Source organism: Hipposideros armiger, unplaced genomic scaffold, assembly GCF_001890085.2.
Source record: "Hipposideros armiger isolate ML-2016 unplaced genomic scaffold, ASM189008v1 scaffold_130, whole genome shotgun sequence".
NCBI classification, from domain to species: Eukaryota; Metazoa; Chordata; class Mammalia; order Chiroptera; family Hipposideridae; genus Hipposideros; species Hipposideros armiger.
In genome coordinates, this window is record NW_017731480.1 from 3,389,816 (window position 1) to 3,406,753 (window position 16,938).

At 41.3% G+C, this 16,938-nt stretch overlaps 1 protein-coding gene across 6 annotated transcripts in view; it reads right to left on the reverse strand.

The window, feature by feature from the left end:
* LOC109386246 (formin-1-like) overlaps positions 1 to 16,938 on the reverse strand; it is a 115,635-nt gene that overhangs the window by 87,402 nt on the left and 11,295 nt on the right. For 5 of the 6 annotated variants that reach the window (XR_002124760.1, XR_002124761.1, XM_019649195.1 and 2 more), the window contains exons 2-3: positions 6,168 to 6,230; positions 3,551 to 3,582 (exon numbers count right to left, since the gene is read on the reverse strand). The gene's annotated coding sequence lies outside the window, so the exon portion shown is untranslated. Of the gene's footprint in view, positions 1 to 3,550; positions 3,583 to 6,167; positions 6,231 to 12,758; positions 13,070 to 16,938 lie in introns of those variants that run through there. The other variant, XR_002124762.1, reaches the window with a different exon arrangement.

A 16,938-nucleotide genomic window follows, 5' to 3' on the forward strand; every position in this document is an offset into this window, starting at 1 on the left:
CCAGTTCCCTTATATCGACATTTAGAAAGAATTAATTCAGAATCCACCTAAATAGTTAACTTCCTATACCATCAGGACCCCCTCTCTCAGAGCGGTACTAGTTACGCGAGTCCCAGGGCTCCTCGCGCCTAAATCTAAAAACCCTCCACCAGTTTTACAAGAAATACCCGAGGACCCTCCGGAGCCACAGCTTCTGCTGCCTCCGGCGTCTCTTCCCCCACCGCTTCCTCCATACCCTCCCCCTTCCCCTGCTCCCATCTACCCTTCACTTCCCGAACCCTTTCCCGACTCCACCGTACCTGAGCCCCCTGCCTCCTCCAAAGCGCTCCCTCCCTTATCGCCTTCGCTTACGAGAAGGGGATCTCCTTATACACTCGCTGGCCGGGAGTCCCAGTCCCCTGCTCCATCGGTCTCTGAACCCCCTGGACCTACGGCTATTTTACCTTTACACCAGATACAGCCTGGGGGGAGTTTTATTTATATCCCTTTCACCACCACTGATCTATACAATTAGAAACATCAGAATCCTCCTTTTTCAGAGAAGCCCCAGGCCTTAATTTCCCTGTTAATCGATCTCAATTGAAAGACAAAAACCATAAAAAGCATATGACAACACCAGAAGTCAAAAATGACTGCTATCCGAATGGCAGGCTTGGGAAGAATAAGGTGAAGATAAGTATGCATTTATGAAATTGATGAAGAAGCCAAAGCTTTGAAGTATAGGGGTTGCCCTAGATTATAGCAACCTCACACTGCGTCTAGAAATCTCCTATGTTCCTGGGATTCAAAACACAGGGAAAAAAATATCCTTTGAGAAACATAAAACAATTTAATAAGAACATTTCTGAATTTGAGATTGCTAAGATCTCTAGGTAGATTGAAGAAATGAGTACATGCAATAAAAAATTAAAATTGAACTTTGAGACAAATGGCTGTTGTTCTGATCCCTAACACAAAGAGTGGTGGGTCTCTCCCCCTTAACACAAGAAAATCCCTGGGAACTCAAGGGCTCTGAGCATATTTCTGATATCAGGAAGATTTTTACATGGTTTGTGGCAAGTTTCAAAGACAGTTTGAAACAAAAGTAAATATATAATAAGTACAGCAAATAGGTCTGCAATGGTAGTAAGAATGCAGAATGAGAAGGAAACTGAGGCCTGGGGTTCCATAACTTTTTATAGCTTTTCATAAAAAAGTTGCAATTGGCACAAATTTCCATCTCATAAATTGCAAAGTAAACCTGTGAATCAGATGAGGTCACTAGGGAGTGCACTATTAAGTATTTTTTTTTATGATCAGATTAAATAATGTTTTCTAAAGTGAACACTACTTGCATGAAGATGAATCAGTTTTCTCATTGGGGGGGATTCTGTGCAGATTAAGAGATTAAGATTTACCAAGAAAATCCTTCTTAAAGGGCCTGACACCATCAGGAAAAACATCCGTTTGGCTGTACTAGGGGCCTATTTGAGCCAAACACATTTACAGCATTTAAGTCATTTTTCCAAAAGCATGTTTTGGAGCATTACTTATTTCAGCGAATACCAACATTTTACAATATAAATAACTTCAGGGCATGGAAATTTAATTCCACCAATGATTCTTAAAATTTAATTATTAACAGAGGAAAGTTATTAGCGGGGTTTTCTTAAATTTGATGTTAGGAGACAGGCTATAACACTTACTCATTCCTTTTTGTGGGTCTCAATAGCCTTCCCAGAACCAAATGTCACTAATATTTCTACAGTCCCTCTATAGTGTTTCCTAAGGCAAAGTATAATGGTTCAATGGCATCTTGATTTCTGTTTCACAATCTGGATGCTGACACGTGGGGCTAAATGGGGAGCTCATGACGTTGAGGGGAAACTTTCAGATGGAGAAACTTTTTCCTACAACATATTTGCTTTAATTAATAAAACTAGATTCCTTTCAGAGGAAATCAGTATTCTTTAAGGGCAAGGGTCTCAATCATGGAGAATTCCAAGGTTATTTCAGCGAGGGAATTGACATTCTAGAACAAAACCCCCTCTGTCTTCTCAGTGTTTTAGCACCTATTTTCTCCTTTCATTATTTTTGTTTTATAAAAAATTCAAGAAGGCAGGTAGCCCCTATTTCTCTACATCCCTTCCCCTTTCCTTCGTTTTTAAATGAAGAATCGAGTCCTCAAAAGTCAAGATCACTTGGCTCAGAACGCTTCACACAGTGCTGGCTAGCTATCTGTGGGCCTGGGAACTGGAAACCAAACACTAGGTACGGCCCCTAGTGAGATCAAAATTTAGTATCCATCAAAGCAGAGAAACCCTGAAAATACCTACGCCTCCTTCTCCCACACACACACTTAGTAGTAGTCTCCCATGAAAACTCAACAGCATCAAGAAATTCTCACTCACATATCATCTCCCTCAAATGAGAGGTGCTGCCCCAATTGGACTACTTATTTATTATTGCCAGACTTGAACGGAGGCTACAATGACTCAAAACTCCATGATGTGTTATGTTTTTTGAAGGAATCTCACATCCACAACCTTATTTAAATAAACAATTTATCTGAAAATTGTAGAGGAGATCAGCATGTGAGACACAACAGCCTTGGCTGTGTTTGAGAGAAACACCTGGGTGGAGAGCTATCAAAGCAAAGGGCACATTTTCCACTTAAAAACCATTCTCTGAGGGCCGACTGTATGTCAGACATTTTGGTCCATATTATTCTAGGTGTTTGGCTTCTCCAGCCAGACTCCTTGTGCTTCCTTTCTTCTCACTGGAAATGCATTCTCTTCCCTGCCCTTACAGAAATTCACTTTTAAATTATGACCACTTAGCTCAATAAATCATTTAGCTTTGGACCACATATGCTAGCCATCCCAGGAGTATTTTCATTCTCAGGAGTACCCTGTCAAAGAGAATGATAGGCTATGGATCCAATTTAGGAAATTCCAGCTTCACTTAATTTAAATAAAAGAGGTATTGATATGGTCAGAGGTCTTCCCAGCACTGACGAATCCTAATGCTTCTGCCTGCAGCTAAGACATGACTTAGGAGTACCGAAAGTGTTTCTAAGCTTTGGTGCTCAAGCGAAAGGTGAAGAAACAGTCTCCGTCTTTAAATATTGGTTTGTCGGAAAAGTCATGACACATTTTTGCAACGAAAAACATAGAAAAATACGTCATGACTTTTCCGACAACCCAATAGTTAAGGTAATTGCTATTGTTTAGTGATCACTCGGCAGGTGCTGGTCACTCTTTTTAGGGCTTTACCTGTTTTAACACATTCATTTTCACACACACACACACACACACACACACAAATCTCTGATGTAGGTACTGTTATTATCCATTCTTCAATGAAAGAACTGAGACACAGAGTATCTAACTTGCCTAGGGTGTCATAGCAATGTGACTGAGCTGGGATTTGAACCCAGGTAGTCGGTGCCAGAAACTTGCCTCTGAAAATCCCTTACAGGACTGACTGGGGACACTGAATCTCATTCGGAAGACAGACCCACTCATTTACTAATTCTTCTTCATTAAGTCATAGAACATAGAGCACTCACCCCATGGTACAACTGGTCCAGGACTGATGAATCTTCATGGTGGCCAGTTTCCAGCCAGGCAGCATAAACCAAGGAAAAAAACAATGAATTCAGAGTAAGAAGGATTGGGCTTAAGTCCAGCTCTGCCAGTTCCAAGAGTGATCTTTTGAAAGTCACTGTTAACCTCTCTGTGCCTCAGTGTCCTCATCTGTAAAAGAGCTTTTTACTCTCCCTCCAATCCCATCATCCCTCCTGCAGGTGAAAGGAGCCCACACTCCAAATTACTTTTCTAGGTAGATGGTAAATTAAGGGCACACGTGGGATCAGTGTGATCCCCAACACTGGAGCCCCAACACTCCACAGGATGGTAAGTAAGGGAGGGAAGTGGGCAAGGGAAATGGCGTAAGAAATTTACAAGGAGGGGAACAAAGCCAAACTTTCATGATTAATGCAGAAACTAGAAGCAAAGCAAATGAAGTGTTGCAAAACAAGTAACACTGAATGTAAAATTAACATGGGTGAAAATCAATGAATTAATCAAGGCTTAGTATTTCCACCTCTATTGTAAAAGAAAATTCATTTTTAGCTTAAGTGAGACTCAGGACACAGTGTTCTCCATCTCAGCACTTCTAATGCCTTTTCCCCCTGTGGTCCACACCCTTTATTTGGCACTTAACATGGACCTCCTGAACTGGTGCTTTAATCACTCCCTCCAGGTCCATGCACAAAGGCAAAAATCTTGAACTTGAGGCCTTTCTCAGGTTCGTACCTTGAGGCGTTTCTCAGGTCTAACCCAGCCTGTGATGTCTCCATGTCCTGCTCTTGGTCTCCAGTCTGTTTAGCCTTCTCAGGCAGAACATTTGGCTCAGTCCTGGGTCCATGAACTCAGACTTCAGATGGCCTTGCGCTCCATGCCTCACAGTCTTGAGGCCCAGTGTCCCTCCCTCCTATCCTTGAGCACAGCTTTAGGGCATATATTGCCTAGGTTCAAGTCCCCGCTCTTCCAACTAGCACGGCAACCTTAGCTAGCTATGGAATCTCTATGTGCCTCAGTTTCTTATCCCTAAAATATAGGTACTACTGACGCCTGATTGACCTACTGGCATTTAGAACACAGTGTCTGATACATAATAGGGGCTATATAAATAATCGCTATCATCATTATTTTGTATTGGAGAGCTGCATTATCCGGGAATGGAATCTTAACACACCCTGCCTCCTACTGTCAATTAACCCTTTGTATTCTTCCTCTTTGAGCAAAATCTCCCTAAGAGGAGGGGCTGTTATCATAATCATCTTTGTTTCCCCTGCAGTACATGGCTTAAAGACAGCAGATATTCAGTAAAGAGTGGGCAGGCTAAAGTGTCATTATCTGAAGCTATAAATTCAACATGTGTCTCTGCTTAAAAATTCAAGCATATTATTATTTAGAGCTGGCATTAGTGATTGATGATGGCTCCAGTTTAACTTTCCAACTAACACAACAATTAAAGTAGACAAAAGTCACAATAATTTCCACCATTAAAATGTGTATTGGGAGAGAAAAATACGAAAATTACAAAGAGTCAGATTAGAGAGTAAAAAGCTAGCTTGATACCAAAATTTCCATTAATCAGATTAAAATAGAAGCAGGGAATGTGAAAAGTGAAGAGATTTTTTTAATGCTTCCAGGTAACAACAAGGGGAAAAACTGGATCTATGAAACCGTGATCAGTGCCTGAGGGAAATACGAAAGGTCTGATTTCAGGATTCCAACATAAACTGAAAATATATTTTTTCATTATTCCCTTTGCTTACACTGCCCCAGCATCTTTATGCCTCAGTCTCTGGCTGCCTTCAGGTATCTGCTCAAATGATGCCTCATTAAAAGGCTTCCTTGGTGACTTGATAGGAAAGCATGTCTATGGCCACGGTGAGTCCCCAGCCATCACCCTGATGAACCTGTTTCTGTGGAACTTGTCATCTGCCACATTACACATCTATGGGTCACGCAGTCTCTGCCCCCACACACTGTAGAATGTAACCACCATGAAAGGAGAAGCTTTGTTCCCTGGTGTGTCCTGTACTTGAGAGGTTACCTAGAAAATCGCGGGTGCTCCATAAAAGCCTGTCCAATGAGTGATCCACTTATTAATACAAATATTAATAAATATATATGCAAAGTAGTTAAAATAGTGGTTGGCGCACAGAGCGGGCCCAGTTAGCTGTTCATCGTTGGAGTAGAGTAGCAGTATTCCTCCCTCAATTCTTTTTTATGGTTTAGTAACAAAAGACTTCTGCCTTGGGGGGACTCAGAACCAATGGGAAGAGATAGATAAGGGAGTGGGCCTGCACCTTTAAAATCTAAGAGTGGAGAACAAAACGACAGCAACTTGTCTGTTCCCCTCCCCCAATGCTCCAATAAAATCTTTTTTTTTTTTAAATCTAAGAGTGGAGCCATTTGCTTTATTTAGGGGGTACTGGGAACTACTCAAGTGCTCTGTAGTTCAGTATGGTCAAAGAACAGGCTTTAGGGAAGCCTGGGGGGGCTAACAATGTGGGGGGGCAAGGATGGAACCAGGGTGAAGAGTGGGCGAGGGTGCAGCTTGGCAGCAAGCAGACGTTCACAGCACGGCAATGACTAAGTCTACCCTCTTACCTAGGTCCACCTTTGCTTGGGCAGGCTCCGGGCTTTGAGATGTCAAAACTTTATGTCACCAAGCTTGTGTAGAGAAAAATAAATCAATCAAGGCTTATCTGAAGCAATTTGCATATTATAGGTGTATGGGTGTGTGTGTGTGTGTGTGTGTGTGTGTGTGTGTGTGTGTGTGTGTGTGTGTTTTACAGCATTTTCTGTATACTTGGGGAGACCAATTCTAAGGGGCTTTCAGAAATAGGGCTGACCCTTTTTCTACTGAGGTGAGCCGAGGGAAGAGAAAAGCCCCCATCATTCATGAGACAACAATAATCTCTCGCTTGAACAACAGCACAGCACAGGGTGACCCACCGGCTGGCTTGCCAGGATGGAGGAGTTTCCGGACGCAGGTCTTTCATGCTAAAACCAGCACAGTCCTGGGCAAACCAGTACCAGCTGGCCACCCTACCACTACGGCACCTCCAAACTGGCCTGTACTCCCACACCTGTTGCATCACACTGCAGCCAGTGACGCCTTTGCACAACAAAAACCTGACCTTGTCACCTCCTCACTAGTCACACAGTCAAAATCCGTGAGTCTATCCCTTATCACAGCCTGAAAGGCCCTCTGTGATTGTCCCCCTACCTCTTTTTGCCGGCTTCATTTCTTACCAGGCCCCGACCACTGTTACCTTTTAGTGGCTCACGTGCAGGTCACTCCCCCTTGGCACCCAGGCTCTGCAGCTGCTGCCCCTCAGAACAGAATGTGATTGTCATCCATCCCTCATTCACATAGTTAAACTTATCATCATTCTTAATAACACAGCTGTATCACCGTCACTTTTTCAGAGAACTTTTCCTGACGTCCCTGAGCAGACAAATCCCCTTTTCTGGGCCCTTTTGGTGTCACAGCCACGGCTACTGCCTGCCCACATCCTCTTGGCAGTCACCTCCGCACATGGAGAACTATTCACTGCAAACTCCTGTGACTTTCTGCCTGATGGTTTTTGTCTGTCCACGGGAACACCCTCACCTGCACACAGGCTGGTGCCGGAAGAGATTAGAGTGACAGGCAGGCACTAGATCAGGTAGATTTGGGGAGCCATGATACAGAGTCCAGATTCGATTCTAAGTCCAACGGGAAGCTATTTGAGAATTTTAAGCTGAGGAAAAACATGATCTGATTACATTTTTAAAGGTCATTTGGGCTGCTATATGGAAAGCAGACTGCAAAAGGGCAGGCGAGGAAGCAGAGAGAGAGGGAGGCTCACTGGGAGGTTAGTGCAGTAGCCCAGATTATTATTCGACAAGAAATCACTGTGGAAGGGCCACTGAAAGCATAATAAAAAGTAGCTATTTGTAGCATAGCAGATCAAGCCTTCAAGCTTGGGGTCTGCCCCAGACCAGCAGCTTACTTGAGAAGGCCTTCTGAAGTCTGTTTCATTCCAATGGGTCCCTGGGAGGGGGTTAAAAATATTCTTCTTCTTATGTATGAAACAGGGATGAATATATAGTGCATACCCAGATACACAGTTCATCTGTAGCGCTAACATTTCACAGGGGTGGGGGAGGGAAGGATTAGAGAAAAGTCTAAAGGAGAGATACAATAAAAAAAAAAAACCTTGAGAAACATGGTTTCAGAATATCAAACAGGCTGCAGGCTCCTAATTAGGACCATCAGGTGCTCATAAACTGGCCTGGAATGGCCCCTGGCCTCCTGGGGACCTATCATAGCCCTGGAACTGCCCTGTCACCTCACGTTTCCTCAAAGCTGTCCAGACACTGACTAATTCACCATCTCAATGGGAAGATGGTCCAGTAAGATAAGATGGTCATTTGCAAGTCAGCCTCTCTAAACACAGATGCTCCTGTGTGGACATTCTCGAGAAGTACCGCGAAAGAAGGATGTTTCAGCCGTTGCATGGGATACGGCAAATACTGCGCAGCTCGGCAGGGTCTCTTGTCCTGTATTTCGTGCTTCTCTTTCTGTCAAGACTTTCTCCCTGTTACCTGATGAATTCCTAGGCTTTAGCAGAGCCCAAGCCACAAATGTCTCCTTCCCCTGGAAATCCGGGGTGAAAAATTATTCCTTCTTATGAGTGTCCAGAGCACTTTGTAAAATAATATTAATGGAAATTATTTCTTGAGCACTTGGGGCAGGCTCACCTGAATTTATTTCATATAATCCTTCTATTATTAATTCTATTTTACAGATAAGAAATTGAGGCTTAGAGACGTGAAAGAGCTTGCTCAATGTCATATAACAAATAAGTAGTAGACAGCTTGAATCTCCACTATTTATTTAAGCAGCCTCTTAACCTCTAGGCTGTATATGCACTTTTATATTACTCACCCCACTGTATTATAGTCAGCAGTTTACTTGCCTCTTTCCACTATAACTTCCAATGTAAGTGACCCAGGCCAGGTGTTATGAAACAAGAATTAGTTTTACAATCAAATCCTGTTGTGTAACTTTGGGATATTACTTACTGAGACTCTGCTTCCTCTTCTATAAAATGGGGACAATAAATACCTACCTAATGGTTTACTGTCAAGATAAAATTAGACATAACTTGTAATGCACTTACCACAGTTTCTGGCACATAAAGGCCCATTCAATTAAACAAGTATTAATTGAGGGCTTATGAAATGCCAGGCTTTAGGGAATTGAGGATAAAGAAATAATAAATCAGCTCTCATAATGCTAATACACTAGGAATTTAATATATTTTTGTTGCTCTCACTTCTTGAGGATGAGGACTATGTGTTATTCAACAGTGAATTTTTAAAGTTCAGTAATGCCTACAAACAGATAGTCACTCAACAGCTTTTTAGTGAATGAATGAAAAATGATTTACACAGTTTCAGAGACCCTAAGTATTAGGGATTATGAATGATTGTGTCAAATTAGTGGGTTGACATTTATCAAACAGTTGGTAAAATAACTGAAAGTAAAGCTCAAGGATATCACACCCAGCATGTGTACACATTGAATTCATTTAAGCATACAGCTACTACTAAACAACTCTCAAAAGTAAACTCTCAGAGCAAAATAGAATACTATAACTTGAACAATGTACACATAGTCTAATAGTACCCAGGCAGAGGAAGAGGAGAGAAAGTTTCAAGTGTTACTCTCCCCCCCCAAAAAAATGGGAGGAGGAGGAAATTTATACTGTCTAAAGAGGAAAGGATTCATAAAAACAGCTATATAATTAATGACAATCACTTCAACCTTTTAATATTTTTCATGATATTTTAGCATAGAGATTTTTTTNACCTGAAAAGCTATCCTAAAGGGACCAATTCCCACACTACTGACTTCTTGAAACCGCATCTTCAGAAGCACTTCCAAGAGTGAAGCGGCACCTCTGATATGTGTTAGGAGCAATTACAAGTCAGTTTTGCTCTTAGAAGGGAAATGTGATTTGATATTGATGGAAAGGAAGTAAATTTTTCCAGGGCTTGAGACTAAATAGATTTTAATTGAAGTAGGAAACATTTAAAGCAAACCAACAAAATAATATCATGACCATAAGAGTTTAGTCCTAGAAAGAAAAAAGGGAATGTAACTCAAAGTCTTAATTCCATCATTGTTTCAAAAGCTTTCTGAAAAGATTCATAAATTTTATTCTGATCTTCAATTAAACTCAGAAATACATACTTGCTCTAAGCTTGGGAGGGAAGAGAAGAGTGTTTATGAGGTGGTTTAAAGAGAAAAAAAAAGAAAAATATTTTCCAAAGAGTTTATTAAAAGACAAAACATAAATAAATTAAAAGATTATAGATCACTATAAAGGTATACACTAATTAACAGGTTAGTGATATAGACATTTAGGGTAGTATGTGCTCCTTGTTTAATAAACAATTACTAAGTGCCTAATACTATATGTTAGATGCCCTACGAGACTGGGGGTATCCCTTTCAATAAAACCCATGTCTTGACCTCAATAAAGCACAACTTATTTGAGGACATACAATCTAGATCAGACTTGCAAAGATCACTTTATAAACATAATTGCTAGTCTTCACAACCACCCAGCAGGGTAGGTATTATCTTCATTTCACAGATGAGGAAACTGAGCCTAAAGAGAACAATAGCTCACTTGAGGTTACACGGTTACGAAAAAGTCTTCATCTCAAATCCTTCTGACCCAGAGACCCACAATTTTGTGCTACACCATGCTTGCTTTCCTAAGGGAAGAAGTTATCGCTAATAAACCCCACAGAAATGTANGTCTTTAAAATGACTTGAGAAACCAGTTTGCAAAGCAGAAAAGACTAGATTCTTTTGAATGTTCTTCATAAATGTAATCCACTTAAATAAACAGGGTAGAGAGCTAATGAATGGCTATGTGCATGTTTACAATTTTTAAGGCTTTTACGTGAAGAATGAGAGGTTATGAAAGAGATTATAAAAAGCTTCATGATGCCAGACTATGTCTGATGGGGTCTTTAAGACCAGGATTTCAAAGTAAGTGGCTTTCCTTGTCCCTTAGTGTTTAAGACATGCTTACTGAATGTCAACATCTACTTGAATCAACTAGAATAATCCGGTTATCACCCTCTAGTTAAGAAGAATAATCTAAAATCCACAAATGGTTACATAGTTGTCAAATGTGCTTATGTGGCACATTTGGAAAATGACGTCTAAATTATCTGAGCCACCTGTTTAGCTTTCACAGGAGGTACCACAGTAACATTTTTTCACGTATAAATGTTTGAAAGAAAAGTTGGGATTTTGATTTATTCCTTAAAGTAACTCAAGAAATCTATTCAATTTCATGTAGCCTAGAATTCTAGGGACAACAGGATTCAGTATTCCCTGAGTTTTATATAATTACATTAATATTACAGAAAGGGTTTTCAATTCAGTGAGCCACTTGGATATAAAACCTTTAATCATTGTCAATTCCAGTTTATAGAATAAAAAATAAATTTTTGTTTCTGTTAGTTTTGGAACTGCCTTCTCTCAATGAAATTTCGTAGCCTATCGTTTCTTTATTTCTCATAAAGGAAAAACATTTTCACAAAACAATATTTGTGAAATGCTTTAACTCCTATTGCATTCTGTCAAAATGTGGGTTGGCATTTTTCTAGCCTACGCTGCTTCCCCCAAAATAAGACCTAGCTGGAAAATAAGCCACAGCATGATTTTAGGTGTCAAAATATGGCACCTTGGCATACTGAATATTTTAAGCTGAAGGAGTTTGTGGAAAAGGCACCCTTCTCCCTGAAACAGGTCATAAAACCCTCATGTGAGGGGTGCGTGCCCCCATATCCTGGAGAAATTATGCTATGGCTTATTCTCCGGCTACATCTTATTTTGGGGAAACACGGTAGGAATTAATAATAGTAATAGGAAAATATTAGACTCTTAGATTTAAAGAAAACTTAGAAGTTTATCCATTCCATCCCATCTCCCTCCCAACACAGGACTCTCTTCTTCGTTGTAACCCTCGTGAATGGCCATCCAGTCTCATCCTGAATAAACTCTTCCATGGCAAAGCATTCTTTATCCCACAAGGAAACCCTATGGCATCCCAGACAGCTCTATACGTAACAAAATGTTCCCTTATTCTAAGCCAAATGGGTTTCCATTCATATCTTTCCACTGGTGCTTTTTCTAACTTCCAGAACTGCAATGAGGAAATTCAACTCCTGCCCTAGCCCACAGTCCTTTAAACAGCTGACAGCCAGTCCTGGTTCCTGAGACATCCTCTCGTCCTGACTAAACTTCCCCGCTCCCTTCAGCAAGCCCTCAAGCGGAAGCACTTCCATCCTCCAAAACACTGCACATCATCTGACTGTGCTCTAGTGGGTCCATGACCCTACTACAAAGCAGTGCCCACAGCTAAAAACAGTTCCTCATCAAAGTGCTAAAACATTGTTCCAGGAGCACAAGTGCCATTCTTGCAACAATCCCTTTAAATCATTAGACAGACACGGTTTAAATAGCTAGATTCTATTTATCTTCCTATCTCTTCGCCTATCCTGAGTTTCAGTTTCCTCTTGCCCATGTTTTTCTGCCTTTTACCATTTTGAAGACCATTCTTAAATTACTTTTGGTTGCAAGCAACTGAAAGTGATTTTGTCAACCTTAGCAAAAAAAAAAAGAAAAACATATCCGATGTCATGAAATTCATGGGCAATTTCATGAAATCAGAGAAAGAGTTGAAAAGCCAAGGGCAGAGAGGACGGGAAGCAGAGGCTGCCAGTGGCCTCTGGGGCAGGGCCACCACAGCCGTCTCCCTCGGGCACTTCTCTTACTGGGACTTAACTCCAGCGACTCTTAGTCACTGCAAGCCTTCAATCCTAAACTCTGATTCTTGGGGCAGGAAATCCAACTGACTCAGCCTGGGTCAGATTTCTGTCCCTGGTTTAAGTAGCCCTGGCCAGGGACATGGTGTTGTGTTTTTGGTGCCCATGCTTGTATAGGAGGGTCGTTTTCAGAGAGAGGAAAATGGGCGTGAATGAGATAGATATCCACAATTGCGGTGCTTCCGAAGGAAAGTACAATACAATAACATGCAGAAATGTTAGGCTATGTTTCTTTTTATTTCTCCTTGTGTTTTTTCCTTTTGGCTGATCTCCCAAAAGGTTGGCATTTTGAAATTGGTGTTCACTGCATCAGGAAAGGTATGTAATGAGGCGGGAAAAAAAGAAATAGCCTGAGAATATTTCTGGATTTTGTTTTCCAAAATCCTAAACTCTTAAAAGAACTCAAGCAATGTGTGGAGGAGATAAGAAGGAATGAGATGTATGAGCATGAAGAATCTTAAAGAAACACGGAGTCGTATTTCCCCAGGGCTGCTGGGAAAGGAAGGAGGCAGGCTTCTGGATCTTGAAGAAGTGGGGAGCCAGGCCCTGCTTCCTGGCAGTGTCTCCAGAAAGGCCACAGGACTCCAAAGCTGTGTGTGGTACATCTAGGCAGAAGGAACCACAGGAAATGTCACCAAAACAGTTCTGTAGACCAAGGGTGACCTGAACAAGTGCGATGAAGAGAGCCATGGAAGCTGAAAGCTTGAGTGCTACAGTGCAACCTGTGTTACATGATGCCTCAATGACCAGAGGGTCCCCTCTTCCAATGCTGCCCCCTATGGCAGCCCTCTGGTCTTGACACAACTCTGGGGAGTGATGTGACCCTGAGAAGGACTTAGGGTAAGCCGTCTGCCTTCCCAGAAGGAAGGGGCTTGAAACAGAAATGAACATGGTTTGCAAAACAAATAAACAGATGAAATGTTTTTTGTATACCTGTCTTTGTAGATGGAGATTCTCATCTGCCACACTTGAATGAAAAAAAACAGGAGCAAAACAGGAGAACTGAGTGGTTCTGCTTCCTCTGTCTCTGTGAATTTGACCTCATCTTTTTTTGGAATCTGCACATTCATGCACCGATTGTAATGTTAAAAGCCCTTTTTTTATAAAAATTGGCTTAGCAATTTTTTTCAAATCCTCTTCTTATTCATGACTTTCCTTTTCCTGATGCTATTCTCCCGGGTCCGTGTCATGTCTCTCTATGTGTCATCTTAGGCTATATACACCTTCTCCCCTCTTCTGTGTGTTTCTTCCTTCTTAGATGTGGTTCAAGAACAAGCTCCCTATGCAACCTCTTTGGAGTCTTCAGCGACCTCTCCCTTTCGCTTTGTCATTTGCCTAACCAGTGACTATGCTATCAGAATTGTGTTTCTCTTAAATTTTTTATTTATTTTGGCAAGAACACTTAACATGAGGTCTACCCTCTTAACAAATTTTTAAGAGTACAATACAGTATTATTGACTATAGGTACAGAATTTTGTTTTTCTTAACAAATACTGCATTAGTGAAGATCCTAAACCTGGCTAACAGTGCTGCAATTTGGCAGCTATTGATAATGTTTTAACCAAATAAATAAATAAATAAATAAATAAGACTAAGCTCAAAAACTGAGTCTGCGTTGGCTGTCCTTTCCTTTTTGGAGTTGGCAGGACTGTTACTTCCTGAATAGAAGTTGAGTGATGTCATAACGAACAAAGCCCAGGGAGTCGGGTGACCTGGATCTATTCTCGGTTGTGCCACTGACCATGAGTGACCTTAGGCAAGTCACTTTTTATCTCCCCATCTCAGTTTTCTTCACTGTGCAGCTAGAAAACATATCTTGTCACCCACCTAGAGAATTTAGGCACAAGAATTATGGAATAAGAAATAAAATACTACTACTTAAGAAAACAGTCAGTTCATTTTTTTTTCAATTTGCCACAGTTTCCTTATGGCACAGGGCATGGATTTTTAGTCCTTTGAAGAATAATGAAAATTAGAATTAACCTATGTTTTCAGGGCTTAAAAGAAATCAGGACCAGCTTATGACATATCAGAAAATGACCTTAACACGAGGCCAATACCCTCCATTACGTGTGCTATGTTCTAGGCGTGTTTATTTGGGGGTTGGGTGGTAAGAAAGAGTGATTTCAAAAGCCCAGTTGGTCTCCTGTGGGTAGAAGGTAAAAGAAGCTACAGCGGAAACAGAGATAAAAGGAGACAGGGACTTCAGCAAATTGGAACAGGATGGGTGCCAATTCTGTAACTGAATTTTGTTTCTTGCAAACCTGTGCGCTGTTAAAAAATTATTTGTAAGGCTTTCCAAATATGCACTAGGCTTAGAAAATTTTCTAAAGTAGCTGCCTTTATCTAAAAAGAGAAGGGATAATCATTTGAATGCCTAAAAAAAAGGCAACGCCTGCTTTTCACTAGATCCATGCCCAGAATACTGCACTGTATTTATGGTTTATCCTGCTTTGAAAGTTTAAAAAATTTTAAAGCCAGGAATGTTTTCTGCGGCTTACTAAGTAGGGCACAGACAGAAGGTGGAATGCAAGCCCAGCAGGTAGATTAAATGCTACCCCGACACCATTTACTGCCATGCTCTTAAGCTAGTGCATTGGCTTCTCTGAGCCCTGATTTGCTCATCTACATGAGAGGTATAGTACCACCCATCCACTGCACAGACATGCCTCCTGACAGATTAGGTAGGCAACAGAAGGAGCTTAAGTCTGTTTTAAGCACAGGATGGACACAGAGGGAACATACGTACAGCTCATGCTCTCTGCTTGCCCTTGGAATGAACTTAGAGGGCATTTTTTCTCAGTACAGAACATCAACAAGTTATAGGGACTCCATGGTATAACAGTGGGAAATTGGCATTGTTAGTACACAGGGCCAAGACCATAGGGATGGGCTTTCAGTCAGTGAACAGACCAAAGCAGCAATGCTCCCTTTGGAAAGAAAGGTTTTAGTTACTGCCTCCTGGGGACTGAACACATTTAACATAACAATATTCACCCAGTAGTAATGCTCACAGAAGAAAACGATTATTAAACGCTAAGACAGCAATCATCATTCCCAAATACTTTCCCCATCCTAGCTCAGCAATCTTAACATCGAAGAGCAGACAAGCTGTCCCTTAGTGCTTAGAGAAACCAAGACGTTGGAAAGATGGAACATGAAAAAATACCATGATCATCTATATGCTGCTCGGAAAGGTTTACTCTCAGCCACAGATGATGCCATTCTTTCAGAGAATTTCATTGGAACTTTAGTTGTGCAAATGTCAGGGTTGTGGAAATCACAGTTTCCCAAAATTACCATGGTGAGTGGATCACTGGGGTTAGCTTCTCCTAATTACACAGGTTCTCAACTCTCTCTGAGATACCGTAGTTTTCTTTCCATGTTTCACACAAGAAATCGTTGGAGAAAGCATCTGAGCCTGGGTGAATGTGGACAGATACTCTCATGTGAGCAAACACAGGCCAGCCATAGCTAAAGAGCACCCACACGCTGCTTTGTTAGATGGATTTTTTTAAATGCTGGCCTGCAGGTCATCTCATCTTCTCTGTACTTCTTTTACCAGAACGTGCACAAGAGAGCACCTACTGAGATATCAGGATTAGTACCTTCCTAGTAGCAATGAAACGGTATTTCCTGCCCTGTTTTAAAGCCTCATCTACCCTCCTCGATCAGCCTTCTGACTGCATTTGCTACTTGTCCATTAATACCCAGATCCTGAAGACCAACACGATTATTAAAAAGTCCTGCCACCCTGTGTTCCTGTTGTTGTATAGGCCACTCAGAAAGCTCACCAGAATGTGCAATGCCTTCACCAGGGACATTCACACTGCAATCTGAGAAATTCACCAAATTGCCACTGCCTGTTGCCACTCCGCATCTAAGGATGCTTTGAGGCCAACATCTAGAAATCTCCACTGATTCTGCTCTGGACTAAAAAACTAGAAATACAGTTTGTCCCAACCACTAACCTTTGTTTTTCTTTTGTTTCCATAGAAACACCCCTGATTAAATGCCTGATTGCTCACACCGTTATTAAAAAAGAAACAGGTCCAAAACAGAGCTACTTGTGCTAAGCCCACGTCCCCAGGCCAAGACTAAATACCTAACCTAACTGCAGTTTCAGCCTCTCCCAGGAATATAATCTTAGCCAGTCAGTCTGGAATCACCTGGTCATCACCAGTGCAGTAATCTGCCTGGTAGACCCCTGCCTCTCCACAAAGGTAGGTGATCTTGCCTGAAACAATTCACTCTGAAAGATAACTTCCTTGTCCTGCCTCCTTCTACCTATAAAAGTCTTTCATTTTGTATAGTTCCTCAAAGCTCCTTTCTGTTTGCAAGATGGGATGCTGCCCAATTCTTCAATCACTGAATAAAGCTAATTAGACCTTCAAATTTATTCAGTTGAATTTCGTTGTTTTTTTTTTTTAATACCACATAGAGGCCTAACTTAAGGTGCACCCCTGACTAACT